Raw genomic sequence first — 13,810 nt, forward strand, 5'->3', positions numbered from 1 at the left:
CAATGTAGTGCAGTGTAGGCCAGCTGAATAATAAGTCTTTACAGGTAATCACGAGTGCTAATAGATAAGTGCAAGCAGTTATCTATTGTTGGTGGAGTCAAAGTTGCCGATAACTTGCTTGCTCTCTCCGTAAAAGAAAATGTTACCGACTGATAATAGATGAGGAGAGATTTTTTATTGAGATCTCACTTTTCTACCCATTCACTCTCCTACCCCACTCCTAACCAAACAAAAAAGCTAGGTTTGTAAAATTATAAAACTCTAAGTTTACCCTATTGGTTAGCTCACTGATCTTATTATGTAGTACAGTTACTTTAAACATTATAATTACTGCTTGTGTCAGCACTAGTGCAGTGCTGTGTATTTTTGGTGTTCAAGTTGAGAGTAGTATAGTTTATTGATGCACCACAATAGCAACCATTTAAGTACCTGAATTCACTTTTGCTATAAAGCAGTTTGAGGTGAAAATCGACATAAAATCCCTAGTTTGGTATCGATGTCAGGTTATGGATACAACTGAAGGTAAAAGGTCCATGGGGTATTTTCACACTCGGTATGGCCAAAATTATTTCATTTAGTCAAAAACTTACCAAAACAAAAAATGATTTTGGCCTAGTACTCCAATTTGTATGAAATGGGAATTGAGACAACTAATCAGTATTCTGAAGTGAGATTTTTCAAGTGAATCATAACCACTTAAAAGTGAATGCTGGAACCTACTTACTTCAGCTCTACACCAGGCTAGTTTTACATTTCATGATGGCATAAATTAAGTGGAAGCTACAGGTGTATCAGATTTAAAACCAAAGTTGTTAAATTTTGAAGTTGTTAAATCTTCAGCCTCCTTTTTTGATACAAATAAAACTAATGATCTAAGCTAATTCAACATGCTGTTCTCACCAGTGCAATCTCAGTACTGGCCATCAGAGGAAAAATAACAATGCTTTTGTTTAAATAATTGATTTCAGTCTCAGGGAAATGTAACTTTGAGGTAAATTGGTATTTGATAGAAGGAGGCACTATTAAGCATTAACATTTTTCGCTCCAGGTTAATTTACAGTCAGAACTTTAATGAAAATGATAGAAGTGCCAGTGTTTTTAAGTTTTGACTTTCTTTTAAGGATACAGAGGGGAAGGGAAGTAATAGAGGAAAAAGAGTGCCATCAATTTGGAAAGTCACATTCCAAAAGTATGGATATCTCTGAACTAGAAGAGGATGGGTGTGAAAATTGCAGTATGTACTAGAGAAGATTCAACAACATAAGAAAACCTTGGGTGGATGAGGGGTAGTGGCAATAGTACTTCTGTTCAGGGAAAGAGAAACTACTGTTTAAATAGCTTTTGAGGAAGTTATGGTATGGTGGCAGTTGCAGACGAATAAACCTTAAAATATCCAAAAATGTGCGGGTTAGGTTGGCCGTGCTACATTGACCCTAGTGTCAGTGGGATTAGGAAGGTAAATGAGGGTTACGGGAATAGGGCCTTGGTCGGAAAGTGGTCGGTACAGACTTGATGGGCCGAATGACCTCCTTCTGTACTGTAGGGATTCTGTGATCACGTCGTACCCTTAATGATTTGGATGAAAAATCTACCAAATATGTTTAATTTTCTAGAATTGACCAGAATTCACCAAAAGTACAAATATTTGTGGTGGAACATGTCCTTGGACTACCCACATGGGATAGATGTAAGGGACATGATTTGGAAGGCGGGTGTACAATTCTAAGTTGTCTTTGTCCTTTCACATTACTTTGTTTTTAAACTTTGCATGAAAACTGCAACATTAAGAAATTATAAAGTAAATTTCAAATTTTCTCAAGAAGTCACATACTATTGCAATTTTCACAAAAATGATTGCTATCTTTTGAATTGAGGCTAACTCTGACTCTCCCCTTTTAATGCAGATCATATTTTTTAAGGATAATTTCCAATTATTCAAGTGCAGGTATCTCCTCAATGCAAATAGTGAATATTTAGATATTGGCTGGAAGATAGACATCAAATAGTTTTCCTAGTTGGAATCAGTTGGTGTATCCCACCTGTATTATCTTTAAAAGAACGTAAGTTAATATAAAAACCATTGCATGGTTGACAAATGCCATCATATCTTAAAGCAATTATTTAAGTCAATGGGTGGCACAAATTGATTATTTTTGGCATTAAAAGTTGTAAATGTAGAAATCCCAGATTTTCAAAATTTCCTTTTAACCACTGATAGAATGCATCTATCAGCAACTAGCTGTGTCTCCCATTTAGACATGCAAAATATTTTCAACTACAATTAGAGAACACAATTGTCACTTGAGCCATTAAAAATTCACAATCCATTTAATTTCAGATAAGGTGTTCTGAAATAGCTCGTACAGAAGCATCAGTGTTTTTTAATAAAAGAAAACTTGTGATGGTTTTGTTATAATTACTTATGCCTAGATTCTAGTCCAATACCTTTGAAGGAATTGCAAAATGAGGTAACTGTTGCATGCATCATATAAGAATGAAAATCATCAAAATGGTCACAACAGAGGGCAGCCATTTGGCCCATCATAAATTTTCCAGCTTTGACCCATCTGCCACTAGAGTTTCTATCTGCTGTCTAGACCATCGTGATTCAGAACTTCTCTATATTGAAGAGTTAATGGGTTGTCAGTTAATATGGCTTTTTCACTGAAGATGTTAAAAATGTTAATGTGGTGGGGAACCTCACTTGTATATGTTACACTGACCACTTACTAGTCAATATTATTTAAATCTAAGAATATCTTACATAATCATATTGCATGATCTCCAAACATGCAACTAGTGAACAGTTTCTTCCCATTCATAAATGAGAACCATACATTTCAAGCTATTCAAATGTTGGGCTTTCATAAGTTGAAGGTACAATTCATCATCTTTCCATATCTCACTATGAAGATATCTGAGCTTGTGGCTATTTATACAGCTGTGAGCCAATGAGTCCCTGAAATATGTCACGTGTGTAAAAAATATAGCTAAACCCTGAGGTTTGAACATGAGCATCTTTCTTTTTCCACCCCCCCTTTGTCAACTGCAACTTTCTGGTGTGACAAAATGGAGGACATCCCACCAAGGCTCTCGGAAAGTAGTGCTGGAGCAGGCCCCGGGGCGCAGTGATAACCCAAGTGCTGAATCAGGTTGTGTGCACATATGTGTGCTGAGGTCTGCGAGCGCACGCCGAGCAGATGGAGGCGCCAGATGCCCTAGTCCGCACCTGCGCACTGCTGCCGCCGCCTGGCCAGCAGCAGAGGAGATGGGGGGAGAGAGCGCCCCTAGCGGCGGCTCCGGGGAGGACACGCCCTGCTCCAATTCTCGCGAGGCAGCAGCCAAGAAAGAGGGGGGGGACTTATACAACAACATGAACCATTCCTATCACTCCCACCCACTCGGCCCCTCTCTTTCCCCCCCCGTGTTGGCAGGAGTGAAAGACTCAGCAGGAGGGGAGGGGGCCGTGAACCCCATATCTGAGGGGGGGAATTGCCCTCACAGTGCTGCTCTCTATTGGACAATAGTCCCTATGCAAATAAGGCGCACACGTCACTTCCGTTCTTTCTCGGACGCCATTTTGGCCAGGGAAGGCTCAGTGAATTATTGTCCGAAAGCAATTGAAATTTTTCACCGCCGCCGCCGCCCCCTTCCTTCCTTCTTTCTTTCTCCCTCCCTTCGGGGGTTTGCGCCTCAGAAAGTTTTCGACCGGGGGAAAAAAAAGTTGGCTCGGTCGGTTGAAGTTTTCTTCTCTCTCTCGCTCCCCCCTACCACCACCACCAAGCTCCTGTTTTATTCCAGAAGCTGGTTCTGTTCGGTGGCCTTCAGTTGTCTTTTTTTTCCTCTCTCTCTTTCCCCTCTCCTCCCCCTCCTCTCCCTCTCTCTGTATAAAGAGCTCCCTCTTCCAGTCAGCGCTGGAAGCACCGCCCGCCGCGGCCGCCGCTCGGGGTTTGATGTGAGGAGGAGATTGAAGCGGCGGCAGGAGGAGGAGGCCCTTTGTTTGCGGCTCGCGCTCTTCTCTCTCTCTCTCTCTGCTGCCGGCTCGGCCGAGCGGGCGGCTCGCGCTTCAACTGAACAATTAAACCAAAATAGAGAGAGAGGAGGGAGGGCTAAAAAAAAGACAGAAAGCAAAATACAAAACAAAAAAAAAGGTGAGAGCATTTCATTATTTTTCTTCCTCCTCGAGTCCGCTACCGAGATCTTGTACAAAATTGAGGGGAGGGGAGGGGGAAATCCCGTTCACATTTTTGCCAAAAAAAACTGGGTGGGAGAAGGAAAAAAAACCTGGAGCAAATGTTGCATGCGAGTAGTTGTTCTCCCTTTATCTTTGTCCATGTATGAAAGTGCCGATTGCTTAAAAGATGCATCGACCCGAGCAAGGTAGAGATCCATCTGCAACGATTGCTTTATCCTATTTTGTGTGTTGCCCATTTGCATGATTAAAAATACACGGACGCCCGGATTTTTATTCTCTTCACCACCCCCCCTCCCCCTCAATCCCCCTCCTCTCCCTCAATCCCCCTCCTCTCTTATTTCGCCGAATCTGTCTGACAAAGGCACAAATTTGCCAGGAGAAATTAGTTTGCACTAACCCATCATTTCGTCAATGTAGTCGATCATTTTGTGCTCATTGTTCTTCAAAAGCTAGGTGCGGGTTCAGATATTAGTATAATTTTACTATGTATCGATTTGATGCATATGTGGATAGATCGTCACCCAATCGATGTTAGTGTTACCTTTCCTAATCGCGGAATACAATATTACCTGAGAGTAATGGATCGAGGCATTTGGGGGATTTTTTTTTTCTCTGAGAAGAGTCCTTTTTTTACGTTTTAGGGATTGTTTGATCCACTGGTAAATTAGTTCTGATCATTTCGAGCCCCTTCAAAATCGTCGCTTCTTCGGATGCCTGAAATGTAAAATAAGGAATTGTCGCCGGCTACTCGGTGTGTGCCATCAGTCGCGAATCTGATCGAAGATTTGTTTACACATTTGCTCAATACCTTTTCTAGTGCTCTGTGGTCTTTAGACAGCATGCTCAACCAATCCAGACAGCAAGAAACGCCCTAGACAGAAGACGGGGTGGATGGAAACTGAGATTTAATTTATTTGTTAATTCACATACAGTGGCTCCACTCGGTGACCGTTCTGGATATTTTATGCTGATAATATTGGGGATGGGATAAGTTAATGAAGATAATGTTAAAATGTACACCTCTGGACCGGTTGCCGGCTGTGACGTTGCTGTAAAATGGCGCGAGTACTGCTCCACTGCAGACATGAATAGATTTAGGGATTCCCAGTTTTGTAATTGCTTAAGTAGAAATGTTTGGCACGTGTTCTTTGGAGAAATCTTATCAGGACCCAAGTGTTATCATGCCCATTGTGTTGCAAACCACGACGCCGAAATGCAGGAAAATACATTTCGAACTATTTTGCATCAAATAAAATGGTTTTGATGCTTTTTTCTAGTCCTTGTGTTAAAATGCATTTTTCAAATAAATTTAAGTTGATGTGATTCTTGATTTATGTATCATAAGCTGATGGCAAAACATTTTTCCATTTCTTGCGTGCACAGCCGCCCCCACCCATGTTGTAGTGCAGCCATGCAGAGAATGAAAATCAATATTCGGTGCAGCAGGAGGCGCTCTTCAGAGGCTAGTTTGGAGGCTTCAGTTGCAGAATGAGGAGCTGTTGCTAAAAGAAATGCTCCATTAGAAAAATGCTGACGCTCCCAGTACAGCGCCACCTGTAGCTTAGGGGCTGAATGCGGTGACTGAAGACTTTGGGTTACATACAAAACGCAAACTGGGATAATACATGTGCAATACAGTTGCTTTAGTTATTTTGTCAAATGTATGTTTCCATTGCTATATCTATGATATTTGATAAAACCCATGATTTTTTTGTAACTAAATGCATTTTGAAGCAACCAGTGTGAACAAAGTGCATTGGTGAAAAATGGTGGTAAGTATGAAGCTAACTGTTTGGCCATTACTTACAGGATGGCTAAGCCAAGTAGTGTTTGGAGTGAGGTGTCAACTCAGCCAAGGATTTGGTTCTGTTGATGATGATCCCAAGTGGTGTCATGGTGGTTTGAGTTGGATGTTTCAGAAGGTGATTGTGAGAATAAATATTAATTGGCTTAGTGGGATACTGCGATTCCTATTTTGTTGGGGAGTAATCAACTGTTTGGTATCAAATCTTGCACCTTTCTGAAGAATTTCCCCTTTGATGCTGGAAATAATATTACAGTAATTTCACCTTGCTTCAAGTGAAAGGGAAAACTTCACCCTGTTATGGTGAATCATATTTTGATTACTGCACACTGCAGTGTTGACTATTAAGAGGCAGAAGCACCATATAGAAACATGCAATAATCAAGGTGTTTTGAGCGTCACCAAGAAGTTAACATTCAGATTTCTGTTATGCATCTTGACTGAAGATTGTGTTTCTAATGGTGAACTCTATAAACGGCATTGCTGGGAAATTGTTCAGATGACACCCTTGTCTTGAATAGGATAAAATATTTAGTCTTTAACAGAAAATGTTATTTAGATTCATGCATCCAGTAACATTAGTTCTCTTCACTTAAGCAAAATCTAAATTATGCGCCCCTGCCTCTTGAGTCAAACACTGGTTTGACTCCCACCCCATAATTGACGGCCGAGGAAAGTTTGTTCATAATGTAGCCTTAACAGGTTGATTATCAACCTGCAAATCCTTTGTGTATACCAATGGCAGGCGGTAAGACCAGAAGAGATTTCTGGTCAGCCATGTGATGGAAAGAAAGTTGGAGCCTCTACCAGCATTATCCATATTTCCAGGATGGAACGTGCACGTTGCCACAGAAATTCAAGTACCTGATTGATCTGTCGCACACCACTGCCATGTATGTATATGAAACCTTTTTTCATAGCAAAAATCAAATGTCTTGAATCTCATTTTTGGGCTGCATGAAGACAAATAGTGTGTATGTTATCTTGGATCAAACATGTTAGGGTTTTGGAGTGAATCTCGGGTTGCCAGTTGCCTCCAATATAAGATCCATTTTCAGTATTGATGCCCACAATCTCCCTGTACTTTATTTTCCTCCTGTATGAATGCATTGTGAGCTCTGTGTTTCAGTTGTTACAATGTAGTTATTGTAGAGAAAATTGTATTCTGAAAATGTACGATGGGAGGTAGATCTGTATTTTCTGCTGTTCTCTTTTGACATATGATGCGAGATGGTTTGCTGCCCTTTAGTATTTAGCCCAAGTGGTTATTTCACAATGAACTTAGCAGGTTATTTGGCTGGGGTTTCATAACTAAACCTGATCATATTGACACCTGATAACTTGCCGGCAAGGATTACTAGGTAACCAGTGATTTTGTCAATTACCTCTCCTCACCACTGCCTGGTTTTTTTTGCCCTCCCTTTGGGTTTTTAATAACTGTAATGCCTGGTGGAGAATAGCTAACTTGGCGCATATTTGTGGTCAAACCTGAGATACCTTGAGCCTGTATAGCTCCGTCACACTACTTTACCAGCTGAACCATTAGGGGGCTGAAGAGCTAATTCTAAAATTCCATGTATGCATTACTTTTAACCATTGCAATTCCCTGGAGCTACCAGTAGTCCAATGTCCCTGATTCGTTGGTTTACAGATTGAAGTTTGTGGTGGCAAAACAAATACTAATATACAAAAAGAAAGCCGTCATTCTGGTGTTGGGATAAGTTTTACTCTTGTAACATTATATTTATGCTACTATAATCAATTTTAAATATGAAGTTTTTCATTTAGCCTATTTTGCTACAAGTCCTTTAACTATTTTTGGTGGCATACTTTAAAGAATTGTTTCCTGAGATTTTTTTGGACCAGGTGTATATTGATTGAAACATGAACCCCGCTAGATAAAACAATTTATCACTTTGATTAACCAGATGTTCCCATTGATGTAATCAGATTGACTTCTGATGAGATTTTCAAGCATCAGATGAGCTCACAGCCTTAGCATGGGACTTTCGCCTTGATGCGAGAATTCATTGTTAGTGCCTCAAAGCTTACTTAGGTAAATATATTGAAAACTTTTTAAATAAATTGACTTCCTTTTTTAAAACCTAAAATTAAATTCAAACCATGTTCTCACCCTTTGACTAGTAAATTTCTACTTCTCAAATAACTTCTAATTTTCACCATGGGGATAATTAAAAGAGTACATTAACTGCAAATGTGTGGAAAATCTGGATGTTAACTTCTTGGTGACGCTGAAGTAAAACAATTATTTCTCAAAAAAACCTTGATTATTGCATGTTTCTATATGGTGCTTCTGCCTCTTAACAGTCAACACTGCAGTGTGCAGTAATCAAAATATGATTCACCATAACAGTGAGGTTTTCCCTTTCACTTGTGGCAAGGTGAAATTACTGTAATATTATTTCCAGCATCAAAGGGGAAATTCTTCAGAAAGGTGCAAGATTTGATACCAAACAGTTGATGCATTGCTTCTCTAGTGGGTGAATTTGTCCAATTCTTTTAAAGAGCTTGTGATCTGTAAATTTAAAACAGTCTCCTATAGTAGAATATAATTCTAGCGCAACTTGGATTTGTTAGACCAGCCGTACTGTCCATGTGAAGAATTCATTCAACATCTTAAGTTCTTTGACTAAATATACCAAGCTCGGTGGTCTAAATGCATATTAGCATTAAATTTAGCAGTGAAATTGACAGGTGCTGGTTTTGAAAGTTAGAATGTGAATACTTTCTAACTTAGTGGAATCTGTAATGTGCATAGGTTGCAGATAACTGGTTTTACAAGTTCTTTATTGGGAGAATTGTTAATTTGGAATGGGGTGGAGGTATTCCGTTATAAAACTAATCAGGATTGATAGTTATTAGAAAATGAAAATTTTAAAAGTTACCAGTAATAATTAGCTGTGAAGAAGTTATTCCAAGTGAAAAGCATTAGGTGGTGTGTTTTGTATATTGTCACTATAATTTGCAGTCTGCTTTAATTGAACTTGAAGCATTTAAATCCCTCTTAACAGGAAAGATTTTATAATATCCTTTTATTATTTGACACGCATAGCAGAGGAAACTTTCTTGCTTCATCTGTAAATGGAAATATCTAAATATGTTTAAATAAATTATGACCGTTTGCACCTTTTAAAATTATATGCATTGTGTGGTTGTGTGTCATACTAACTTTGCCAGACTTTGAATGTGAAAGTTAGTTGCTTCAGGGCATGTGGTTATTGCGCATTTGTGTTCCCTCAGAGCTTGAAAACTTCTGTGACCTTAAGCATAATGATTGACAATGGCCGAGTCACTGCTAACTAAAGGAAAGGTGTCATGTGGAACGCAGTGACAAAAAATTGACATTGTAGATTTGTACTTTTAGGGCTGAAGCCCCTGCTTTATAATCTCATCTGGTACTGCAGCATGAGTGACTTTTAGCTTTCCTAACTGCTCCAGCTAAGGGTTGGAAATTATTGGGCAGAGTTCCTGTTGTTGATTACTTTCTAGGAAATTATTTTGGTTTATGTCTGGCTATGCAAGTCTAGCAAGGCTGAGATTGTACTTCACTGATGCTCCTGCACTCGATCATTATACAGTGAACTTTAAAGGAAAGTGCCTGCATGTGGCTATTGGCCTTAACTGTAATACAACATTGGTGGATTGTTTGACGTATTGCTGGTAACAGTCTTGCATGTCTCCTTTAATATTTCCATCATTGCAGTTTGGGACAATCACATACAATTGGATAGTTTCTTCTAACTTGTGTGATGTTTGGGGAAGAATTAAAGGAATTTGCAGTGACATCAAATGAATTGGATATGCATGAAGGAGAGATTGGAATAGTGGAAAAAGTGGTAATAGCAAAAACTGGTATAATAAACAACATCCACTGTGTATTGAATATGTTTTTCTTTTGCAAAATTGCATAAAATGAAGTTTGCAGAAATAATACAAAGAAATTGATGGGACAGGTGTGATTGCAATGAGTTGACAGTTCCAATATCCTGGACCTGAAACCCCCAATTGTTTTGTAAATGATTCATGATAAAACAACATTGTTTAGAAGCTCAGTCATGTTATTTTGAACTGAGTTTAGTCTCGTGCCATGGTCCTAAATTAGGGCACATATTGAACAAGTACATGTGAGTATGAACTTAAGCAAAGTGTTTATTTCTTTCTTGCTCCAATTGCTACTTGTGTTGGCTTTAGTATGAACAAAATGATTGTAATTTAAAACCAGGATGGGACAATATTAAAAGCTCAGGTTTGGAAATATATTGGTTTAGACATAAAGAATGGTGACAATGTCCTGTTGACTTTGATAAATTTAATACCGTGGCTTTTAGTAGATGTACAAATGAAGATGACTGTACCATTTTGTAAACCCCTCAGTTTTTCTTTTTGTAATACCGTAATGGGGAGATGTGCCTAATGGTAATGTCACTGGACTAGTAATGATGTGGAGATGCCAGCGTTGGACTGGGGTAAGCACAGTAAGAAGTCGCACAACACCAGGTTAAAGTCCAACAGGTTTATTTGGTAGCACAAGTTTTTGGAGTGTTGTTCCTTCAGGTGAGTGAAGAGTTGTTCACGCTCCAAAAGCTTATGCTACCAAATAAACCTGTTGGACTTTAACCTGGTGTTGTGAGACTTCTTACTGCACTGGACTAGTAACCTAGAAGTCAAGACTATTTGCTCTGGGGACATGGGTTCAATTCCCACCACAGGAGCTGATGGAATATAAATTCATTTAATGTATCTGAAATGTAAAGCCAGTCTCCATTGTGGTGACCATGATAATTATCATTGATTGATGTAAAATGCCATCTGGTTCACTTATTTTCTTTAGGGAAGGAACCGTGCATCCTTACCCACTCTGACTGGCATATGACTCCAGACCTACTGCAATGTGATTGACTCTGAACTGCCCTTTGAAATGGTCCAGCACGTTACTCAGCTCGAGGGCAATTAGGGATGGGCAACAAATGCTGGCCATGCCAGCAACACCCATGTTCCATAAAAGGATTTTATCCAGTCAAAGCTTGTTATGCTAACCTTCAGGTTAGTTATACAAAGCATTTTTATGAATTAAAATTCTATTAACTGCATATATTTTAACAAAATCATGGTTGTGATGACTTAAGGTTAGAAAGAATTGTTTAAATTCTTGCTCACATGTACTTTTTTCTTTGACATGAAAAATCATTGTGTCCTGTATATTGTTTTGCTGAAGTACCAGTACTCGAGTGAAAACTGTAACTTTAAAGCAATTGGGGAAAGCATGAAAGGCATTGAGTATCAAACAACAGGTACTGTGAAAATAGTTGATATCCACATTTTTGACTTTGGATCATTGCTTCACCTGGCAGTGTAGTTCCTTTGGAACAAAATGGTGCTGTAATTAGCTGATTCGACATGCAATCCAATGATCAATAATCTGATTTAGCAATCGGGAAGTGGTGGCATGGTGGAATTGTCACTGGACTGGTAATCCTCCGGGAACCTGGAGTCGGATCCCACCATGACAGGTGGTGAAATTTGAATTCAATTTTTAAAAGAATCTGGGATTAGAAGATTATTGATGACTGCAAAAAAACCCATCTAGTTCACTAATGTCCTTTTAGGGATGGAAATCTGCTGTCTTTACTTGGTTTGGCCTATATGTGACTCCAGGCCAGGTAAAGACAGCAGATTTCATTAGTGATCCAGGTGACAACAATCAACTCTTAAATGGCCTAGCAAACCACTCAATTTAAGGGGAATTAAAGTTGGGCGATAAATGCTGGCCCAACCAGCAATGTCCACATCCCATGAAGGAACAAAACAAAAATTTCATACCAGACTTGACCGCCGCTGTTTTCACTGGGTTGCTTGGTTGAGTAATAATATAAAAACTAGGAAAAAATCTCTGTGTTCCCTTTCAGAGTGGGTATCCAGACATTTTCTGCAGCGGAGGGTGGAAGAAGATTTTTTTGTAATTGAGTGGTCAGATTTGATTGCAGTTCAAGCATTAAAGCTGATATTTATTTACTTGTACATGAAAAAAGTCTTTTAACATGTAAGTAAATCATTTTTCTCCTGATACTGCTGCTTATAGAATAAATCCTTATGCATTAAGTTATTAAATTGTGTAGTCTATAAGTAACTATTTTTTCCCAAAATCTGCCATTGTGTTACGCATAGGCAAAATAATTCTGAAGGACATCCGTTGTATCAATAGATGTCTAATTTGAGGGTGGGTAAGCAAGCTGCTCTTAATGAGAGAATTTTTTTTTCTATTCTATGTATGCATCAACTTTATATGAGACAGCATACAAGTTCGAATGATCTTGTTCCTGAGACAGGATGGCAGATTGAAGTTATCTATATAAATTGTAGATAATGGCACCAATTGTAAACTTGAATTTTTTTTTTGGCTAAGATAGCTCAGAGTCTTCAACCATCATTTCTTGGATTTAATCCTGATCAATTTATGAAATATTTTGTTTTAGCAAAGTTTTCCAATAGGCTTCTGCATTAGAATTATTGTTTTAGAATTAGGGGTATACTGATTCAAACTCAACCATGCAAGCAAAATTTCTTTAAATGTTTTCATTTTTGCTATTGGCATGAAAAAAATGGAAACTTGCTGAATAGGATGATTTGTGAAACAATTTCTAATAACACAATTCAAAAATGGTTGGTATGTATACATTGTGAAAATGTGAGCATAAGCCAGCATCTCTCTGAAGATCAGCAAAGCTATATGTGATTGCTTTATGAAATTAATTTTTTTGCAGTTCATTACTTGCTTATTATATGTGATTGTGCAGACAATTGAGTTCAAACAATACATTTTATCAATTGGTTAGTGATGTGGAATGTTGAGATTGATAAAGGGGTAACGTGCTTCCAAATATACATTGGTAATTCCAGAGCTGCTTTTTAGGGCAACGAAAAATAATTCATTCATTCATGTCTTATGATAGTTCTTTTGTTCTGGTCTTTACACAGCACGGTTCAGCTTGTCATTTTCCAAACTCTTTGTGAACAATTGGAGTCCAAGATTCTCTGTATTTACAGCTATCGGTTTGAATGCCATGCTGGGTAACGTTGTAATTTGGTTTACTTAGGAAAGGTATTTTCTATTTATTCCTAAATCTTTGACTTCTGACCACTGTTTAACATATGTGAAAACTGCTTAATATTACCAGATAGATGGTTTGTTATAATTTGCATGCTACAAATATCTCACATAAAAAATCTCAGAGATTAAGAAGTGCGACCAAAAGTTTGGTTGAAGTAAGTTTTTAAGGAAAAATGTTAATAGGACAGGAAATGAATTAGAGAGTGGGATCTAAGCAGCCAATGGCTCAAACTTGATAGAGGGGCAAGGGTGTTGGCTAGTGAGTGCTGATAAATTATTGAATAATGGATGTTAGAGGGGCAATGGCATAGAGGAATCCGTAAATGGAAGGGAAATGATTTATAATTTAAGGTTTGAGCTGGGAGCTAATGTACGTTAGTAAGGATGGGGATGGTAGATGAGAGTGACTTAACATGATATAGATTATATGTAATGATTTTTATCAGCTGAAGTTTAGTGTGTGGAAATGGAGGTTGGCTGAGAGTCTGGAGGTGGCAAAGCATGAATGAAGATTGTAGCAGTAAATGGTGGAGGTAGAGCTAGACACTTGCCTGAGATGGAAGTAAATGATATTAGAATTTCAGTTTGTGGTGAAACAAGATGAGTGGCAAACAGTCTGGTTTAGTCTATGACCAGGATGACAAGTCAGTGATGAAAGTAGGGAATGCCTTGCAGTTAGTGA

At 38.6% G+C, this 13,810-nt stretch overlaps 1 protein-coding gene across 5 annotated transcripts in view; it reads left to right on the top strand.

Annotated features, from left to right (window-relative positions):
• The window catches only part of adnpb (activity-dependent neuroprotector homeobox b), a 39,583-nt gene that overhangs the window by 3,685 nt on the left and 22,088 nt on the right, over positions 1-13,810 (top strand). Inside the window, exon 1 of one of the 5 annotated variants that reach the window (XM_078236455.1) lies at positions 3,574-4,151. The exons of 1 other annotated variant lie outside the window; for it this stretch is intronic. The gene's annotated coding sequence lies outside the window, so the exon portion shown is untranslated. Of the gene's footprint in view, positions 1-3,573; positions 4,152-11,938; positions 12,061-13,027; positions 13,120-13,810 lie in introns of those variants that run through there. 3 more of the 5 variants (XM_078236454.1, XM_078236453.1, XM_078236451.1) reach the window with 3 other exon arrangements.

Source organism: Mustelus asterias, chromosome 20, assembly GCF_964213995.1.
Source record: "Mustelus asterias chromosome 20, sMusAst1.hap1.1, whole genome shotgun sequence".
Classification (NCBI taxonomy): domain Eukaryota; kingdom Metazoa; phylum Chordata; class Chondrichthyes; order Carcharhiniformes; family Triakidae; genus Mustelus; species Mustelus asterias.